Source organism: Gossypium arboreum, chromosome 9 (genome assembly GCF_025698485.1).
Source record: "Gossypium arboreum isolate Shixiya-1 chromosome 9, ASM2569848v2, whole genome shotgun sequence".
NCBI lineage: Eukaryota > Viridiplantae > Streptophyta > Magnoliopsida > Malvales > Malvaceae > Gossypium > Gossypium arboreum.
Window position 1 is genome coordinate 13,793,661 of NC_069078.1, and position 22,342 is coordinate 13,816,002.

At 37.4% G+C, this 22,342-nt stretch overlaps 1 non-coding gene across 1 annotated transcript; it reads right to left on the minus strand.

Moving 5' to 3' along the window:
• Positions 1–2,266: 2,266 nt before the first annotated feature.
• On the minus strand, positions 2,267–2,373 carry LOC128281008 (small nucleolar RNA R71). Its single transcript, XR_008271225.1, has one exon. It is a non-coding gene; the product is annotated as a small nucleolar RNA R71 (small nucleolar RNA).
• Positions 2,374–22,342: the final 19,969 nt, after the last annotated feature.

Below are 22,342 nucleotides of genomic sequence, written 5' to 3' on the forward strand. Positions count from 1 at the left end.
ATGTTATATGATTTTGTACATGGATATTTATTTTCAAGTAGGTTTTGGTTTTGAACTAAATTTGTGAATCCATGCATGGGTTTTTAATAACTTTCTACGATTTTCATTCAAGGAAAAAGTCTAAGATTTTACGTTGCAAATTTTGGTTTGAGACTACGATTATCAAAACTTCCAAATTTGTTTTGGTCAAAAATTAATTCATAAGCTGCTAATCGGGTTTTAAACTATTTAGAAAGTCACAAAATAAGTTGTTACTGAATTTTGTTAAACATGAGCAACATCGAAATAGGAAAAGGCTTTGCAAAGATTAAATAGTTTTTGTGTTCTGAGCCATTTTGATGTGATAAGTGATAAAAGTAACATATTTTAATCTCGTTCTTAATGCATTTTTGGTTGATTATTTATGAAAATTGGTGAATTTTATGCTCCTAATAGTTTGAATTCATGTTTCTACACTTAGGAGAGCATTTTGGGAGAAAAAGGAGCAATAATCAGGCAAAAAAAGTAGATTTTAGAAGCCACACAGGCTGGGCCTTCCCATATGGGCTGGACCTAGTTGTGTGAGCCACAACCGTGTCGATTTCACGACTTGCATCCCAAACACGCAGAAAAACATAATTTTTAGGCTTTTTGGGTATTCTAAAGTCTATAAATACCAAATAGAAGAATAAAGAAGGGGGCCATCAGAGAATATTGAGAAAAACAACTCGAAGAACACCATTGGAGTCAACTCTGAAGTAGATTCTCATCAATATTGAAGACCTACTTTTAATTTCTTTTGAATTTTTTATGAGTTTTTTTTATTTCTTATGGTTATTCTATCTTTAAGATGTTTTTATTCACAATTATGAACTAACTCCCTAGATACCTAGGGAAGATGAACCCTATGATAAATTCTATTATTTAATTTATATTTTATACGATAAATACTTGATTTTTGTTCTCAGTTATGTGTGCTTATCTCTTGTTTTAAATTTCTGGGATATTAATTCATGTTTAATGTGCTTAAATTAGAGGAGGAAAAGTCCCTATTCAATAGTAGATCTAGCATAATTGAGTGGAGTTGCATGCAATCCTAGAAATATGACGACATAAATCTACTGGATTAGAGTCAAATCTAATAGAGGAATCCATAGATAGAGTTAATGCGACAATAGGGGTTTTAATTAGGAAGAAATTTTGTTAATAAACCTAAAGTTAGTTGCTCTTACTCTCAAAAGAGATATTAGCATAATTTAGGGATTTCTACGGGTCAAGATACCAAGTGAATAATTCATTTAATTTAGATTCATAATAATAGATGAAGTTTAGACGGGTTATTATTCAATTATTTTCCTGATTTATTCTCTGTTGAGTTTCTTTAGTTAAAATTAATTTGTAATTTTAGTTTAAACCAATCATCCCAATTTGTCGGCTAGATAATAGGAAAACGAAAATTACTAGTACTTTTAGTCCTCGTGGATACAATATCTTTACTCACCATAGCTATACTATTTATCGATAGATGCACTTACCTTTGTCATATTTTTAGTTAGCCACAGGGCACATCAAGTTTTTGGCACTGTTGCCCAGGACTAAAATATTAGGAAAGCTTTAATTCTATTAATTTAGCCATTTTTATTTTATTTTTATATTTTTGTTTTAATTTAACTTTTACATTTTAATTTTTCTCTTGTTGGCTTATGGTAGGTTCTTTTGGTCTATGACTAGAGGAAACCAGTCGGGACCATTGCTTTTTGATAGTGAAATTGAAAGAACTATTCGCAGAAATCATAGAGAGGTTAGAGAAGCAAGGCAGAGTCGACAAAATATAGTAAACGAACAAGAGGACAACAATATTATCGAGGAGATGGATGATAATTAGAATATTTAGCTACCTCATATAGATCCTATTCCTCACATTATGTATGATTATGCCCAACCCACTCTGATTAGGGCTGAATCAAGTATTATAAGACCTACCATTGCTGCAAATAATTTCGAGCTGAAGTTGAACACTATTCAGATGGTACAGTAGTATGTTCAATTCGATGGTTTGCAAGATGAAGATCCAAATACTCATTTAGCCAATTTCTTAGAGATTTGCAACACTTTCAAGATTAATGGTGACACTAATGATGCCATTTGATTATGGTTGTTCCCTTTCTCGTTGAGGAAAAAGGCAAAACAATGGTTAAACTCTTTACCGTGAGGTTCCATCACTACATGGGCTCAAATGACAGATAAATTTTTTTTTTTGAAGTACTTCCTACCAACTAAAATGACCAAGTTGAGGAATGACATCTTTTCTTTTGTTCAAATCGATTTAGAAACTTTATATGATGCATGGGAGACATACAAGGATATATTAAGATGGTGCCCTCATCATGGTTTACTTTTATGGTTACAAGTTCAAACCTTCTATAATGGTTTGAATCCCTCAAACTAGGCAATTAATTGATGCAGCAGTTGGTGGTAAACTTAACAATAAAACACCCAAGGCAGTCTATGAGTTTATTGAGGAGAAGACATTGAATAATTATCAGTGACAAGTCATGAGGATGAAACTGATAAAAGCAGCTGGTGTGTTTAATTTAGATGCAACACCATGTTATTAAACAAAGTAAAAGAACTAAATAAGAAAATTGATGGTTTATATTTTTCTACGCAGGTGAATCCAGTGATGCAATGCGATACAAATGTAGGTGGAATGAATAATCCAGAATGTTTACCCTTCGACCCTAGCACAGAGAATGAGTAAATCAATTATATGGGTAATAATTTTAGACCTCAAAATAACCCCTATAGTAATACATATAATGCAGGTTAGAGGAACCATCCAAATTTCTCATGGGGTGGTCAAGGAAATCAAAGATTACAACCCCCTTCGGGTTTTCAACAACCTTATCAGCAAGAGAAGAAGTCAAACCTTGAGGAGATGTTGACAAAATTTATCTTAGTGTCAGAAACTCATTTTCAAAACATTGAGGCAACATTGAAAAATCAAAAAGCATCAATTCAAGGGCTTGAAAATCAAATAGGTAAGCTAACTAAACTAATTTCGAAATTACCACAATGTAGCTTATCTAGCAATATTGAACCTAACCCTAGGGAGTAGCTGTAAGCAATTATTGTTTAAGAAGTGGAAGGGTTAGTTGAACCTAAACAAGAACCGAGGCAAGAAATTGTGGTGAACAATGATGAGGTTGAGAAAGATGGGAAAGAACAAAAGCCAGTTGTCAAAGAATGTAATCCTCGAGTGTCGTATCCTAATGTGATGAAGAGAGACCACACAAACAAACAATATAGTAAATTTCTTAAGCTTCTTAAAAATTTACACATTAACTTATCGTTTGTTGAAGCTCTTTTGCAGATGCCAAATTACATTAAATTTTTAAAGGATCTGTTGACAAACAAAAGAAAGTTAGATGACTCATCGATTGTGGAGTTTAAGGCAGTTTTCTCGGCCATTCTCCAAAATAATCTACCCAACAAACAAAAATATCCAAGGTGTTTTACTATTCCTTGTCTCATTGGTAGCTTAAATGTTGAAAATGCTCTGGTCGATTTAGGGGCTAGTATTAATGTCATGCATTACAAAATGTTTAAACAACTTGGTCTTGGGAAACCCAAATACACTAGGATGAGTATTCAACTAGTGGATAAAACTATCATATATCCTAGGGGTATTATTGAGGATGTGCTTGGGAAAATCAATAAATTCATATTCCCCATTGACTTTGTTGGGTTAGACATAGATGAGGATAGTGAGGTACATTTGATCTTAGGTCAACCTATTTTAGCCATCGCTAGGACTATTATCGATGTTGGTATGGTTGAACTTGTGCTTCGTGTAGGTGACGAAAAGATTACTCTCCAAGCACTTGATTCTGTGAGAGTCTCTAGTGAGTGAGATGATATGAAACATTCTATTAATGTTAGTATCCACGTGGCTCAACCCTCTTTATAGGAAATCCCTCGTGAATACGTGATAGAGCCATGTTTAAGTCAAGAAGATAGAAACTGAGCAATATATGAATAGCAAATGATACAACTCGATGAACTAGATGAATAATGAGTGCATGCTGAGGTGAAACTGAAAAAACAAGATGAAGAGACAAAATGACGTCATGATGAGCATGTGATGAGAACAAACCAATTTAAGGCTGGGAAAAAGTACTACTGGATAAATTAGATCCACAAATTTTCCCTTCAGAGCTTAAGTCAAGCGAATCGAACCCATATACAATACTGAACATCTTCCCAAACGATACAGTTGAGGTAACACATTATGAGTTTGGCACATTTAAGGTAAATAGTTGTAACACCCTTAACCTGTAACCGTCACCGGAATAGGTTAAGAGGCATTACTGGACTTATAACTCAATTCAGAACAATCATTTATCAAATGTCATCTCATTTCAGTAACAACCATTCATTCATATTCAATAAGTACTCCTAGCTTCTTTTTCTTTTTCTTTCTATTTTCATATTTGGTCAAAGAGAAAAGTATGAACCATGGCTTTTTAATTATGTTATATTATAACTTATATTATCATATTATTTAGTTACTTATTTAACCTTTAATAAATAATATGGATTCTTTATAATGGTTGTCTACAACCATCCAACACCAATATTATGGTCTATTTGCAACATGAAACCTCCATATTAAAAGAACAACAACAATTTGGCCCTTTTTACAATTAACCATAAAATTTTCATTTTACGCGATTACGTCCTTTTATTTAATCGGACACTCAAACGACAAAATTAAATCATGAAAATTTCACAAATATTAATTCACACATAATAAACACTGAAAGTAATTTTTAAATATTTTTTTGATTCAGATTCGTGGCCCCGAAACCACTGTTCCAATTAGGGTCTAAATCGGGCTGTCACAGTATTTTTCCTAAATGCCCTCAAACTCTAAAATACAACATCTAAACATATCTTCGAGAATCTGAATAACTCTCTCGATTTGACCATCAGTTTGAGGATAAAAAGTAGTACTAAAATTCAATTTCGTACCTAAGGCTTCTTGCAATTTCTTCCAGAATCACGACGTAAATCTTGGATCTGTAACAGAGATAATAGATAATGGCACCCTATGTAATCGAACAACTTCAGAAATGTACAATTCAGCTAATCTGTCAAGTGAGTAATCTGTACATATCGGTATGAAATGAGTAGACTTCATTAGTCGATCAACGACAACCCAGATAGCATCTTTCTTTTTCGGAGTTAGAGGCAATTCTGAAATAAAATCCATACAGGTTGTAATAAACCTGATGGCACTTGATGTTCAGCTTTGAGTTGCTGACATATCAAACATTTTGATACAAACTCTGATATATCCTGTTTTGTACCCGACCACCCATATAGCTGTTTCAGATCATTATACATCTTGGTACTACCCGGATGAACTAAAAAACGACTACTGTTTGCTTCACACAGAATTTTCTGAACAAGCTCTATTTTTTTCGGTACACAAATTCTATTTCGAAACATTAAATAGTCATCAATCCCAATATGAAATTCTGAATCAGAAATAAACTCACATTGAATTTGTTTAGGTTGTAACTCACGGTCATCTTTTTGAGCTTCACAAATTTGTTGAAGAAATACTGGTTTAGCTTTTAATTCGGCTAAAATAGACCCATCATCACAAACCAACTAGGTGTTCATTGCTCGTAATGCAAACAAAGACTTTTAACTCAGGGCATCAGCAACAACATTATCTTTTCTCGGGTGATAATCAATCACAAAGTTATAATCTTTCAATAACTCGAGCCATCTTCGTTGTCGCAAATTCAAATCTTTCTATGTCATCAAATATTTCAAGCTCTTATGATCAATATAAATGTGGCATTTTTCACTGTATAAGTAGTGTCGCCAAATCTTCAATGCGAATACTATTGCAGCTAACTCTAAATCATGCGTCAGATAGTTCTTTTTGTGTAGTTTCAACTGTTGTTTTCCTTCTTGCATCAAAACACATCCTAGACCATTTAATCATGCGTTGTTATAGATCAGAAACTCTTTACCCGATTTAGGTTGTACTAAAACTAGTGCTACAATTAACAGTACTTTCAACTGTTCAAAACTCTGTTAACATTTCTCTGACCATTCAAACTTCACATCTTTTTGTAACAGCCATGTCATTGATGTTGCAATCATCGAAAATCCTTTCACAAATATTCGGTAATAGCCCGCTAAGCCAGAAAAATACAGACTTTAGATACGTTTCTTAGAGATTTCCAATCAACAATAGCAGAAATCTTGCTTAGATCAACTCTAATACTGTCAGCTAAAATAATGTGTCCCAAAAATCCAACCTCTTTGAGCCAAAACTCACATTTACTGAACTTTGCAAATAACTATTTATCACGTAGAGTTTGTAACACAATTCTCAAGTGTTCAGTATGCCTAGATTCATCTTGTGAATTGATCATAATGTCGTCTATGAATACAATAACAAATCTATCTAAATACGGTCTGAATATTCAGTTCATCAAGTCCATAAAAATGGTAGGAGCATTAGTTAAACTGAAGGGCATAACAACGAATTCATAATGTCCATACCTCGTTCTGAATACGATTTTCAGCACATCAGACACTTTAACTCGCAATTGGTAATTGAAAATACTGTAGCCCCTTTCAACTGATCAAATAAATCATCAATCTGTGGTAAAGGGTAATTGTTCTTTATAGTCACTTTATTCAACTCTTTGTAGTCGATACTGTGACATCCCTAATTTGACCCTAGTCGGGAAGTGGTGTCGGGACCATTAAACCGAGTCTTATAAGTAATTAAAAGTTATATTCTATGTTTATGATGTTAGCAAATGCATGTGTGAAAGTTGCATGCATTAATTTGATCATTTCTATGTGAATTTATTAAGATGGACTTATATGAAACATTGTTGAAAGGTGATAGGCCAATCTTCAATGGTCTAATAGTATATGCATGCAAAAGAATGGTTTTGCATGTCAATTTACCCAAAGAGAAGGAAGTGGCCTGCCATGGTGATGAAGATGGGCAAAAGAAAACATGTCTTAAACATGTTTTGCTAGTGGTGGATGTTAGAAATAATAAAATAAGAGCATGGGTAAAGAAATGAAAAAAAAAAATGAGTGTGGATGCTTCCCCCCCCCCCCCTTGTGCTGTACATGAGAGAAACAAAAACAAAGAAAAAAAAATTTTTTGTTCATCTATTTTCACTCTCCTTTTGGCCGAAAATACTAAGGATAAGGAAGGAGTTTTGCTTCATACTTGGTTTGGAAGAGGATTAGGAAGAGGTTGGCTATACTTGCATCAAGAGTAAGGTATGTTTGAGGTTGTGCCATGAGATTCATGCATGTTTTGGTTGCTAGATTGATGTTCTTGTTAGCCCATGGTTCAAATCTTTGTTATGTCATGGGAATGAAATTCGCCAAAGTGAATATGGTGATAAAGCCATTGCATGCTAAGTGTGAAGCTTGATGATGATGCATGCAAAGATGGATTGTCTACTCTTGAAATTTCTTTGTAGCCATCTTGAGTAAGACTTTGAGTTTTCTTTTGTTTAACCATGATTGAAGTTGAAAGGGCATGATGGTGATGTATTCGCCATGATGCATTCATGAGCATGGTTCATGCTTCTTGCATGTTAGTTAAAATTTGTGTTTTGGATGGCTATGGACACCTTGAAATTCGGCCATGCACATATATGTATATATATGTTTGCACATGATGTTTTGGTTATGAAGTAAGTGATGAATATGTTTGTTTAAAGAAGAAAATGTTGAAGAATGTTTGTGAAATTGCAAGTACATTCGGCCTAGAATACCTATGATGTGGAAATCTTGGAATTTATTGTTGATTTGGTGCAAGTATGACTAAGTATAATCGGCCATATGAGTGCTTGATGATGTATTATAAGTATTGAGCCACAATATGTAAAGCATTAACTAGTAAAATGCATGCTGTTTTTGTGTGGTGTTAAGTGTATAATTGGCCTCAAATTGGACATGTATGTTCGGCCTTAAGTAGCCGATTGATGGCCTTAGCTTTTCCTTGATGCTTGAATGAATTGTATTGAATTGCTTGATGTAGTATAAAATGTGCATGACCATTGTGTACTCAAGCTAAAGGGTGGCCATATGACCATTTAAACTCCTTGTCATATTCGCCATAAGCTAGCATAATGAGGTATTAATAAATTAAATTTGTTTGAATTAGCTCAAGAGCTTAGAGGGCCACAATTGGACAAGGGAAGGAAAAGTGATCGAATAGCCGTAAAAGCCGTGTATTGATTATTGATTTATGTGTGTATGAGTATTTGAATGATACCCGGCTAAGTCCCGGCGATTATGCTAGTGATTATATTTGTGTTTGAGCCTTAGTAACGAAAATGAAATATGAATGTCTAATGATTATTGATGTATGTGTGCATGAGAAATTGAATGATATCCGGCTAAGTCCCAAGACGTTATTGCTGGAAATTATATCCGGTTAAGACCAAGGCAATTGTGCTAGCGGCTACATCCGGCTAAGACCAAGGCATTCGTGCGAGTCGTTCTATCCGGGCTAAGACCAAGGCATTCGTGCATGTGGTTATATCCGGTTGTATTCAAGAAGCTTGGGCTGGAGGTGAGTGTTGGTTGCTGTAATGAATTCAATTGGTACGCTCGAAAAGCCCAAAGAATAAGGTATGTTTATACGTGCATTGGAAAGTCGACATGTTTGAGCAACATTCGCTCGATCGACTAACAATTTCAGCTATTGAATTGGTTGATACCTTGTGAAAGTATATAATGATGAAGTGTGAAGTAAGAATGATTATGTGAATGTGTATTAATGAAATGATGCATTTGGCCATGTGAATGTATTGCTTTAATTAAAGCTGATTTTATTCCTTGAGACTTACTAAGCATAAAAATGCTTACCCGTTGCTTTGGCTCTCTTTTTATAGATTGTGCTCGATAGCAATCGGATTCGGGATCATTAAAGTCGAAGTCATCCACACTATCAAAGCCTCCATTTTGGTATAAATTTTGGTTGAACTTTGAAATGGCATGTATAGGACTACCCTTGCTGGTTTAAATATGTTGTGATGTATATGTATACGGCCATGCGAAAATGGCTCGTAAAAGTGAAGTACTGAACTTAGACTATTTGCGGTTTGTATATATATATAAATGGTGTCATGATGTGATTATGGATTGGAAATGGGAATGTTGGTCACATGATCAGCCATTGGTATGGTTAAAATGATCATATGTGAACCTATGTATGGCAAGACTAGTTGGTTCATGGAGACTACAAACTAGGTAAGACCTACCTTAAAAACAGATGCTGCCAGCTGCAGTGACGTGAATGTGAAAAATCACCAAAATTTGTAGGAATGGTATTAAATATTGAATAAGCTATGTAAATGAACCTTGATGAGTCTACTTTCATATGGAAGAAACGAAACGGTCATAGGAGTTACATGTTAAGAGATATTAATGCTATTGTGAGACAGGGCCAGAACGGTTTCTGGGTCCCCTGTCGCAACTTTAAAAATTTAATATAAATTATCCAGAAAGAATTAGGAGTCGTGCCTTATATGTACAGATTCCATATTGAGTCTAGTTTCATTAGAAACAAACGGCACCAGTATTAAAGCCCTGTACTGAGAGATATTCAAGTTGTAACGCATAAAGGTCAGAGCAGTCAATCCCTGTAACATGGGTGACTTTAACTAATAAACTGTACCAATTGGCCTGACCAAAAATTCTAGAAATAAGTCCATGGATGGATATATGAGTCTAAATTCAGGGAAAATTTACGAAACCAGTTTCCGAGTTTTGAAACTCGAGATATGATTTTTAAGGCGACGGTGACGCAGTTTTCCAGCCTGACTGGAAATGTCAAATTGGTGGGCAAAATATGTGGACTTGGCTTGTTAACCCCTCGTGTCCGACACCGGCGATGGTCTCGGGTTCGAGGTGTTACAATTTTATTGGTATCAGAGCCACGGTTTAGTCGATTCTAGGACTACCGTGATGTGTTTGGGGTCTAGCTATACATGCCATTAAATGATGAATCGATAGTGTGGTGATTTCTGACAATTTGACTTTGTGTTGTTTATAGTAATGGATCCCGATCCCAACCAAGCGATAATCGATGATGTGGAGAGTGTGGCGCTGCTCCCGCGCAAGGGACAGACCGCGGACTCTCAACCTATGGCCAGCAATCCGAATGATGAGGCTAGGCAAGCCTTTTATAGTGTGATGAATGAATGGTTTAACCAATACATTCGAACTAACACTACTGTTCCACAACCTCCATTCCCGACAAATGCAACCCGGCACCTACAATATCTCCGTGAATCGACCAAATAAGGTCAAGTAAGCCCCAATGATAGGATTCAAAACATGGGGCCACTGAATTCAGAGCTACGGATGATGATGATGCCGAGCGAGCTGAATTTTGGTTGGACAACACTATCCGGTGCTCGATGAGCTATCTTGTACACCCGATGAGTGCCTAAAGTGTACCATCTCCTTGCTACGCGATTCCGCCTACTATTGGTGGAGTACTCGACTTGTGGTGCCTAGGGAGCAAGTGACTTGGGAATTCTTTCAAACCGAGTTCAAAAAAGTATATCGATCGAGATTCATCGACCAAAAGCGAAGGGAATTTCTTGATCTTAAGCAAGGTTCTATGTCGCCATCGACTACGAACGAAAATTTGTGAGGCTTAGCCAGACGCGAGAATGCATTTCGTCCGAAGCTATTATGTAAACGCTTCGAGGATGGGCTGAATGATGATATAAGGATGTTCGTTGGCATTCTCGAAATACGAGTTCGTAGTACTTGTTGAGCGAGCTTGTAAAGTCAAGAGCTTAGAAAGGAGAAACAAAAAGCGATGTGGGAACCGGAGAATTTCGAAAGAGGTCCTCGGGAAAGTCTCTTCAACAGGCATCGAAGAGATTTCGAGATGATGTGAGCCGGTCTAAAGGCACTTCGGGCTTTTCTAGACGAGGACGCGATTGACCCCCTGTGACCACACGAGTCACTTCGATCGCCAGTGGTGGAAATGATCGTCGAGAGAGGCGAGTGTCTCGCATTGTGGCAAATGGCATTCGGGAGCTGTTGGTTCCGTGATCGCTCTGCTATAAGTGTGGATCGGCCGACCACTTTATGAAGGATTGCCCGAGGATGCTTGAACAAAATGTAAGTCAAAGTGGAAACCCGGGTGCTACCATCGCCGAGGTAGGCCACCTAGAAATGTGGGCAATGTTAGTGGCGGTCGAGAGGATCTAGAGATGCTACCATCGATCCGAGGCTCGTGCTCTGCTAGGACTTATGCCATACGCGCACGCGAGGATGCTGCCTCTCGGATGTCATTACCGGTACTTTAACTCTTTTCAATACTAATGTGATTGCTTTGATTGACCCCGGTTCTACTCATTCTTATATATGTGAAACCTTAGCATCCAAGAAGACTTTGCCTATTGAGTCTCTCGAGTTTGTAATTCGGTGTCAAACCCTTGGGTCATTACGTGCTTGTCAACAAAGTGTGCAAGAAAAGTCCCCTAGTGTTCCGAGGTTTTTGTTTTCCGCGGACTTGATGCTTTTGCCGTTCGATGAATTCGACGTTATTCTTGGTTTGGATTGGTTGACCATGCACGATGCGGTTGTAAATTGCAAAAGCAAGACTATCGATTTGAGGTGCGAATAACGAGATAATTCGGGTTGAGTCTACGGACTTAAAGGGTTGCCACCGTAATATCGCAATGTTGGCCGGAAATATGTAAGAAAAGGGTGCGAAGCGTACCTTGCGTATGTGCTCAATGACAAGGAATCGAAAAGAAACCCGAATCTGTGCGTGGTTTGTGAATACCGGATGTTTTCCTCAAGAATTGCCGGGTTTACCACCTGTTCGGAAATAGAATTTGGCATCGAATTTGTACCGGTACCACTCCAATTTCGATAGCTCCGTATCGTATGGCAAAGAACGGAATTAAAGGAGTTGAAAGCTCGATTGCAAGAATTGATGGATAGAGGTTTTGCTCGCCTTGAGTTGTTCGCCTTGGGGTGCGCAGTGTTGTTTGTGAAAAGAAGGATGGAACCATGAGGTCGTGCATCGACTATCGTCGCCTTAATAAAGCGGCGATAAAGAACAAATACCGTTACCACGTATCGATGACTTGTTCGATCAACTGAGGGAGCCTCGGTGTTCTCGAAAATAGATTTGAGATCGGGCTATTATCAATTGCGAATCCGAGATTCGGACGTACCCAAGACCGCCTTGAGCGAGATATGGTCACTATGAGTTCCTAGTGATGCCGTTTGGGCTTACTAATGCCCTGCGGTATTTATGGATTTAATGAATCGGATCTTCGGACCATATTTGGATCGATTCGTAGTCGTGTTCATTGATGACATCTTGGTCTATTCAAGAAATGAGACCGAACATGCTTGAACACCGAGGTTAGTGCTGCACATTTTACGGATAAGCAATTATATGCTACGTTCAAAGAAGTGTGAGTTCGGTTAAGAGAGGTTAGCTTCTTGGGTCATGTGGTATTCAGATCGGTATTCGAGTCGACCGAATAAAATTTCAGCCATACTTAATTGGAAGCCTCCGAGAAATATTAATGAGGTTCGAGCTTTTGGGGCTTGCTTAGGTTATTACCGACGATTTGTAAAGGTTTCTCAACGATAGCCACGCCGATGACGGCTACTCCAAAAGGATGTTAAGTTCGAATGGATGGAGAAATGTCGAAAAGTTTCGATCAACTAAAACTTATTTGATGAAGCCCCAATTCTAGTGCAACCCGAATCCGCAAAAGAGTTTGTCATCTATAGTGACGCCTCCCTACTTGGGTTAGGTTGTGTATTGATGCAAGAAGGTCGAGTTGTGGCCTATGCGTCGAGGCAATTAAAGCCACACGAGAAAAATTATCCGACCCATGATCTCGAATTAGTCGCCATCGTATTCGCCTTAAAGATTTGGCGACATTACTTATTTGGTGAGAAGTGCCATGTACTCGGATCACAAAAGTCTCGGATATTTGATGACCCAAAGAGACTTAAATCTGCGACAAAGACGTTGGCTCGAATCGTTAAAGGATTATGAGCTGGTCATTGACTATCACCCGGAAAGGCGAATGTGGTTGTGGATGCCTTGAGTCGTAATCGTTATTCACTCTGACGATGAATGTGCACTTGTCTGCTTCGATCCGACGGTGTGTTAGTGGTGAATTGAAAGCCAAACCATTATTGACACATCAAATTCGAGAAGCTCGTAAAGTCGACGATGAGTTGGCTACAAACGGGTGAGTGTGTTCGAACAAGGACTCGGAGTTTCAAATCGATGATGACGATTGTTTGAGGTTCAAAAGTCGTCTGTGTGTTCCAAAGAATTGAACTCATTTCGATAATTCTGAATGAAGCCCATTGTAGCCGAATGGCAATCCACCCGGAGTACGAAGATGTACAACGATTTGAAACGTCGGTTTTGGTGGCATGGTATGAAACGAGACATCTCCGACTTTGTTTGAGATGTTTAATATGTCAACAAGTGAAAGCGAACATCAAGTGCCTTCGAGATTACTTGACCAATCACGATACCCGAGTGGAAATGGGATCGAGTCACAATGGACTTTGTATCCGGACCGCCATTGTCGTGAGTAAGAAGGATGCGGTTTGGGTCGTGGTAGATAGATTGACTAAGTCGGCTCACTTTGTCCCCGTGACGTCGGATTTTTCAATGGACAAATTAGCCGAATTGTACGTTTTCGATTGTGAGATTACACGGGTGCCTATTTCCATTGTGCCGGATAGAGATCCGAGATTTACCTCGCGATTCGGAAAAAGTTGCAAGAAGCTTTGGGTACCAAGTTGCATTTCAGACCGCTTTTACCCCCAAACCGATGGTCAATCCGAGCGAATAATTCGAGATACTTGAGGATATGTTGAGATGTTGCGTCCTCGAGTTTAGTGGTTCATGGGAACGGTATTTGCCGTTGATTGAATTCGCTTACAACAACAGCTTTCAATCAAGTATTAAGATGGCACCCTACGAGGCTTTGTACGGTCGTAAATGCCGTACACCATTGTTTTGGACTGAGCTCGGTGAAAGCAAGATTTTCGGGGTGGATTTGATTAGAGATGCTGAATGAGAAGTGAAAGTAATCCGTGAAAGTCTGAAGATAGCCTCCGATCGTCAGAAGTCGTACGCGGATCTGAAGCGTAAGGATATCGAGTATCAGGTGAGTGATAAAGTGTTTCTCAAGGTATCGCCTTGGAAAAAGATACTCAGATTCGGCCGTAAGGGCAAGTTGAGCCCGAGGTTCATTGGGCCATATGAGATATCCGAGCGAGTCGGTCCAGTGGCATATCGTTTGATTTTGCCCCCTGAACTCGAAAAGGTTCACGATGTCTTTCATGTTTCGATGCTTCGACGCTATAGATCCGATCCATCGCACGTGATTAGTCCATCAGAAATTGAAATTCAAGCTAATATGAGTTATGAGGAAGAACCAATTCGTATCCTATCACGGGAAGTGAAAGAGTTATAAAACAAGCGGGTTCCGCTAGTGAAAGTGTTATGGCTCAAGCACGGGATAGAAGAAGCTACTTGGGAGACCGAGAACTCTATGAAAGAGCGATATCCAAACCTATTTACGGTAAGATTTTCGGGACGAAAATTTCTTAAGTGGGGAGAGTTGTGACATCCCTAATTTGACCCTAGTCGGAAGTGGTGTCGGGACCATTAAACCGAGTCTTATAAGTAATTAAAAGTTATATTCTATGTTTATGATGTTAGCAAATGCATGTGTGAAAGTTGCATGCATTAATTTGATCATTTCTATGTGAATTTATTAAGATGGACTTATATGAAACATTGTTGAAAGGTGATAGGCCAATCTTCAATGGTCTAATAGTATATGCATGCAAAAGAATGGTTTTGCATGTCAATTTACCCAAAGAGAAGGAAGTGGTCGGCCATGGTGATGAAGATGGGCAAAAGAAAACATGTCTTAAACATGTTTTGCTAGTGGTGGATGTTAGAAATAATAAAATAAGAGCATGGGTAAAGAAATGAAAAAAAAAAATGAGTGTGGATGCTTTCCCCCTTGTGCCGTACATGAGAGAAACAAAATCAAAGAAAAAAATTTTTGTTCATCTATTTTCACTCTCCTTTTGGCCGAAAATACTAAGGATAAGGAAGGAGTTTTGCTTCATACTTGGTTTGGAAGAGGATTAGGAAGAGGTTGGCTATACTTGCATCAAGAGTAAGGTATGTTTGAGGTTGTGCCATGAGATTCATGCATGTTTTTGGTTGCTAGATTGATGTTCTTGTTAGCCCATGGTTCAAATCTTTGTTATGTCATGGGAATGAAATTCGCCAAAGTGAATATGGTGATAAAGCCATTGCATGCTAAGTGTGAAGCTTGATGATGATGCATGCAAAGATGGATTGTCTACTCTTGAAATTTCTTTGTAGCCATCTTGAGTAAGACTTTGAGTTTTCTTTTGTTTAACCATGATTGAAGTTGAAAGGGCATGATGGTGATGTATTCGCCATGATGCATTCATGAGCATGGTTCATGCTTCTTGCATGTTAGTTAAAATTTGTGTTTTGGATGGCTATGGACACCTTGAAATTGCCATGCACATATATGTATATATATGTTTGCACATGATGTTTTGGTTATGAAGTAAGTGATGAATATGTTTGTTTAAAGAAGAAAATGTTGAAGAATGTTTGTGAAATTGCAAGTACATTCGCCTAGAATACCTATGATGTGGAAATCTTGGAATTTATTGTTGATTTGGTGCAAGTATGACTAAGTATAATCGGCCATATGAGTGCTTGATGATGTATTATAAGTATTGAGCCACAATATATAAAGCATTAACTAGTAAAATGCATGCTGTTTTTGTGTGGTGTTAAGTGTATAATTGGCCTCAAATTGGACATGTATGTTCGGCCTTAAGTAGCCGATTGATGGCCTTAGCTTTTCCTTGATGCTTGAATGAATTGTATTGAATTGCTTGATGTAGTATAAAATGTGCATGACCATTGTGTACTCAAGCTAAAGGGTGGCCATATGACCATTTAAACTCCTTGTCATATTCGGCCATAAGCTAGCATAATGAGGTATTAATAAATTAAATTTGTTTGAATTAGCTCAAGAGCTTAGAGGGCCACAATTGGACAAGGGGAAGGAAAAAGTGATCGAATAGCCGTAAAAGCCGTGTATTGATTATTGATTTATGTGTGTATGAGTATTTGAATGATACCCGGGCTAAGTCCCGAAGGCGATTATGCTAGTGATTATATTTGTGTTTGAGCCTTAGTAACGAAAATGAAATATGAATGTCTAATGATTATTGATGTATGTGTGCATGAGAAATTGAATGATATCCGGGCTAAGTCCCGAAGACGTTATTGCTGGAAATTATATCCGGTTAAGACCAAGGCAATTGTGCTAGCGGCTACATCCGGCTAAGACCAAGGCATTCGTGCGAGTCGTTCTATCCGGGCTAAGACCCGAAGGCATTCGTGCACGTGGTTATATCCGGTTGTATTCCGAAGAAGCTTGGGCTGGAGGTGAGTGTTGGTTGCTGTAATGAATTCAATTGGTACGCTCGAAAAGCCCAAAGAATAAGGTATGTTCATACGTGCATTGGAAAGTCGACATGTTTGAGCAACATTCGCCGATCGACTAACAATTTCAGCTATTGAATTGGTTGATACCTTGTGAAAGTATATAATGATGAAGTGTGAAGTAAGAATGATTATGTGAATGTGTATTAATGAAATGATGCATTTGGCCATGTGAATGTATTGCTTTAATTAAAGCTGATTTTATTCCTTGAGACTTACTAAGCATAAAAATGCTTACCCGTTGCTTTGGCTCTCTGTTTTATAGATTGTGCTCGATAGCAATCGGATTCGGGATCATTAAAGTCGAAGTCATCCACACTATCAAAGCCTCCATTTTGGTATAAATTTTGGTTGAACTTTGAAATGGCATGTATAGGACTACCCCTTGCTGGTTTAAATATGTTGTGATGTATATGTGTACGGCCATGCGAAAATGGCTCGTAAAAGTGAAGTACGAACTTAGACTATTTGCGGTTTGTATATATATATAAATGGTGTCATGATGTGATTATGGATTGGAAATGGGAATGTTGGTCACATGATCAGCCATTGGTATGGTTAAAATGATCATATGTGAACCTATGTATGGCAAGACTAGTTGGTTCATGGAGACTACAAACTAGGTAAGACCTACCTTAAAAACGGATGCTGCCAGCTGCAGTGACGTGAATGTGAAAAATCACCAAAATTTGTAGGAATGGTATTAAATAGTTAATAAGCTATGTAAATGAACCTTGATGAGTCTACTTTCATATGGAAGAAACGAAACGGTCATAGGAGTTACATGTTAAGAGATATTAATGCTATTGTGAGACAGGGCCAGAACGGTTTCTGGGTCCCCTGTCGCAACTTTAAAAATTTACTATAAATTATCCAGAAATAATTAGGAGTCATGCCTTATATTTACAGATTTCATATTGAGTCTAGTTTCATTAGAAACAAACGGCACCAGTATTAAAGCCCTGTACAGAGAGATATTCAAGTTGTAACGCACAAAGGTCAGAGCAGTCGATCCCTGTAACTTGGGTGACTTTAACTAATAAACTGTACCAATTGGCCTGACCAAAAATTCTAGAAATAAGTCCATGGATGGATATATGAGTCTAAATTCAGGGAAAATTTACGAAATCAGTTTCTGAGTTTTGAAACTCGAGATATGATTTTTAAGGCGACGGTGACGCAGTTTTCCAGCCTGACTGGAAATGTCAAATTGGTGGGCAAAATATGTGGACTTGGCTTGTTAACCCCTCGTGTCCGACACCGGCGATGGTCTCGGGTTCAGGGTGTTACAGATACACATTCTCATAATGACATCTTTCTTTTTCGCGAACAATACCAATGCACTCCAAGGAGAATAACTCAGTTGTACAAAACCTCTATCTGTCAACTCTTGTCACTGAGCTTTCAACTCTTTTAATTCTATTGGAGCCATGGGTACTAGTTAAATACCAAATTCAACCTCTCTGATCGGCGGTAAACCTGGTAATTCTTTTGGAAATACATCCCAAAAATCACAAACATGTACGGATTCAATCTTTGATTCTGGCACTTTTGTATCCAGTACATATGCAAGGTATGCATCATAGCCCTTTTTCAAATATTTTTGAGCTAATATAGATGATATTACAACCGGTAATTCATTCGAATCATCAGACTTAATCCGAAGAATCTCACCATTTTGACATTTCAATTCGATAGTTTTCTGTCTACAATTTGCAACTATATCATGCATAGTCAGCCAGTCCATACGCAGAATCACATCAAACTTATCAAACGGTAGAAGCATCAAGTCAACCCAAAAATGTAACCCCAGATCATCAGAGGATAATTCTTACAAATTTTATCAACTAAAACAGACTTGCCTAAAGGGTTCGATACTTTAATTACAAACTCTATAGACTCAACATGTAAACTCTTTTTAAACACTAAATTCATATAGATATAAGGATGGGTTGATCCAGGATCTATCAATGCAACTATATCAGTATCAAAAAGAGAAAAAGTACCGGTAATAACGTCTGGCTATGATGCCTCCTCTCGTGCACGTATAGCATAAGCTCTGGCAGGTGCTCGTGCCTTAAATCTTACAGTCGAATATCTCGTAACACCTCAGTTACCACTTATATTTCCAGTATTTCAGGGTTGTCTCCCTCTAGAAACCGTGTTACTCGCTTTCTATTAGCTGTAAACTTTTCTAGGCAATCCCGAAGATAATGATCAAGCGATCCACATTTAAAGCAAGCTCCGCTCACTAATCTACATTCACCATAATGCTTCTAATTGTAGTGTTTACATTTAGGTCCAGCATTTCTAATGCTTGCCAACGTATGTCGCCTAAAGTTTAGAACTGAAATGTCTCACATCTCTATCTCTAATCAAAATTCTCGTAAAAGTTGTAAAACGAGGATGATAGTCTTTAAATTTCTTTGATGCTGACTGATGTGGTTTGCCCGCAAATCTCTTTCTAGAATCTCTAGCCATAGAATCGGCTTTTCTTTTCTCTTTGTAAAGCTCTTCGGCTTTACAAGCTCAATCAAATAAAACAACAAACTCTTTCAGCTCAAGAATTCTGACTAACACTCTGATTTCTTCATTCAATCCATCCTCGAATCTTTTGCACATTACAACTTCAGAAGAGACGCATTTAGAAGCATATTTGCTGAGTCGTACAAACTCTCTTTCATATTCTGTGACTGACATACGACCCTACTTCAATTCAAGGAATTATATTCTTTTCTAATCAATGAATCTTTGGCTGATGTATTTCTTTCTAAATTCATCTTGAAAGAAATCCCAAGTAACTCTTTCTTGCGGAACTATTGATATCAAGGTATTCCACCACTGATACATAGTGTCTCTCAATAGTGATACTACACATTTTAAACATTCTTTAGGTGTGTAGGATAATTCGTCGAATACCCGAACTGTGTTCTCAAGCCAAAACTTGGCTCTCTCAGGATCATCACTAATAGTGGCTCTGAATTCTTCAGCCCCGTGTTTTCGTATCTTATCAACAAGTGGTTTATTTAATCATAGAGGATCAATACCTTGAGGAACTATAGGGATCGGTTGGGGAATAGGTGCGGGTGGAGGTTGTTGAACAGTTGGATTCGTACGAATGTACTGTGTGAACCCCTCGTCCAATATCTGAAAGAAGGCTTCTTTAGCATCATCTCCATGACTACTCGTCACAGGTCTAGATTCCGTAGGCACTATCCCTTGAGCGGGAGCTGGCGCATACTTTCTACGTCGTTTACTACAGCTCGTTCAGGATCCTTACTATATAAAAACAAATTTGGAGACGTCCGGAGTCATCACACTATCACAGTTTTATATATATGACATGTATAGCTAAACTCACATATGCTACGTTTTTCCTAGAATAGACTAAACCGTAGCCCTGATACCAAAAAATGTAACACCACTAACCCGTAACAGTCTCTGGAATAGGTTAAGAGGCATTACCAGACTTATAACTCAATTCAGAACAATCATTTATTAAATGTCATCTCATTTCAGTAACTATCATTCATTCATATTTAATATGTACTTAAATCGAGCATACGAAGCTTTAATCATGCATTCGGAACTAAATCGATAACATTTTAAAACTTTGGAAACTTAGAAAAATTTCAACATTTCAACTGTCACACGCCTGTATGATCAGGTCGTGTACCTCACACGGCTAGTAAACACGCCCATGTTTTAGACCGTGTGAAAAAAGGACATACATACTAACTTGCACCACACGGCCGAGCACACACCAGTGTGCCAGGCCGTGGGAAAAATTAGGAAGGTTACTGACTTGGCCACACGCCCATGTGCTAGCCCGAGTGCCACACACTTCCAGTAGACACGCCCGTGTGTCTAGGCCTTGTCAAAACTGTAGGGTATACTGACTTTAATTCGAAAGGGTACCCCAATGGACACACAGCCATGTAGCATGACCATGTGCCCCATACGGCTGAGACACACATCCGTGTCCCTGCCCGTGTGGACAAAAATAGGCTATTTACAAAGCCATTTTGCCACCCTATAGACACAAGCATTTATAAGCCTAGATAACCACATTTTTACAACTCATTAGGCAGCCAAGATAACCATTTCAATACACATAATTTGCCATATCCAAAACTAACATTCACATACCTAATTACTTAATCAACATCATGCATAATCCATTTATGTACCAAATAAATATCAAGACATCATTTGCATATTTTCATTCTATCTATTCTTTGCCAAAACGTACCATAATAGAATACTTATACACAACCAAAGATGATACTAAAATAAGCCAAATCACATTGCTTAACACATATACAAAATATACCTAAACTACGATATCAATTATCATCTTTTAAACTAGCCTATACATGCCATATTTATAATATCCACAAGTTCAAAAGTACCAATCGGAATTTGGATAGTGTGATGTGCAACTCCTACTTGTCCGAAATGAGCGAGCTAACGAGCCTTTATAAAAAATAAAAAAAAGAAATAGAGTAAGCTTTCTAGCTTAGTAAGCATGTATAATTCAGAGTTAAACTTACCATTTGTACAAAATCAAAGCAATACTTAAAGTGCAACCAATTCAATTAACAAACACCTAATCACAGGTATTCATCACATGTTAGTCATTATAAAATTACATAAAACCACCCATTAATACAATGCCTTGCATCATTCCAAATTCATATATCATATATAACATTAACAACATTTATAAACCGTAACTCATCTGTATAACATTATTTGTGCTCGTTGAACCTATTAGAAATTCAAATGATACTCAGGTGAATAACATCATTAATCCATCAATTCCTTATCATTTATACTCTTTCGAGCCATGATCGGTGAGCTTCTCCAGATCTGATAAACAATAAGCTCTATTGAGCTAAAACGATAAGCTCCATCGAGCTGAATAGTAAGCTCATGTGAGCTGAAATGGTAAGCTCCAATAAGCTAATAGCACTAAGCTCTTACAAGCTGATATATCGGTAAGCTCATAAGAGCTATGGTGAGTCTGTAACAAATGCAGGAGCTTGACCAAATCGGTAACCCTAGTGACAAGTTTTATATAGTTCAAACAGGGTTCGGTAATAAATATAATATATCTCAATAGGACATTTATATTTCAAGTACATCAATTACTCAATCACAGATATTCATTTCAAATATTTTCAAGTATATATAGAAGTTCGATTCTAATTATACAAACTTACCTCGTATCCTCGGATAAATCTATCGGCTATTCGTCCACTTTTTCTTTTCCCGATCTAATTCTGGTATTTGTTTATCTTGATCTATATAATATCAAATTAACTCATTCAAATTTTCATTCAATTCAATTTAGCGTAAAACATTCATTTTGGCTAATTTATAATTTTACCCCTAGACTTTTCACTACTTTGTAATTTAGCCCTTAACACATAAAAATGCAAAATTGCACAATTAGGCCATAACCCAATATAGTCGAATTTCATAGGGACTCCTAGCAGCTCATATTTGTCCTTATTTCACACTTTCAACCACATAATTTTACAATTTCTGAATTTAATCCCTATTTGACAATTTTGTCAGAAATCACTTTACAAAACTAGTTTAATTATTATCAAACTTCCATAACCTATCATTAAACATCAAAGAACTCAATTATTCAACAATGGCACTATACGAAATCATGAACAAATTCAAAAATTAAGG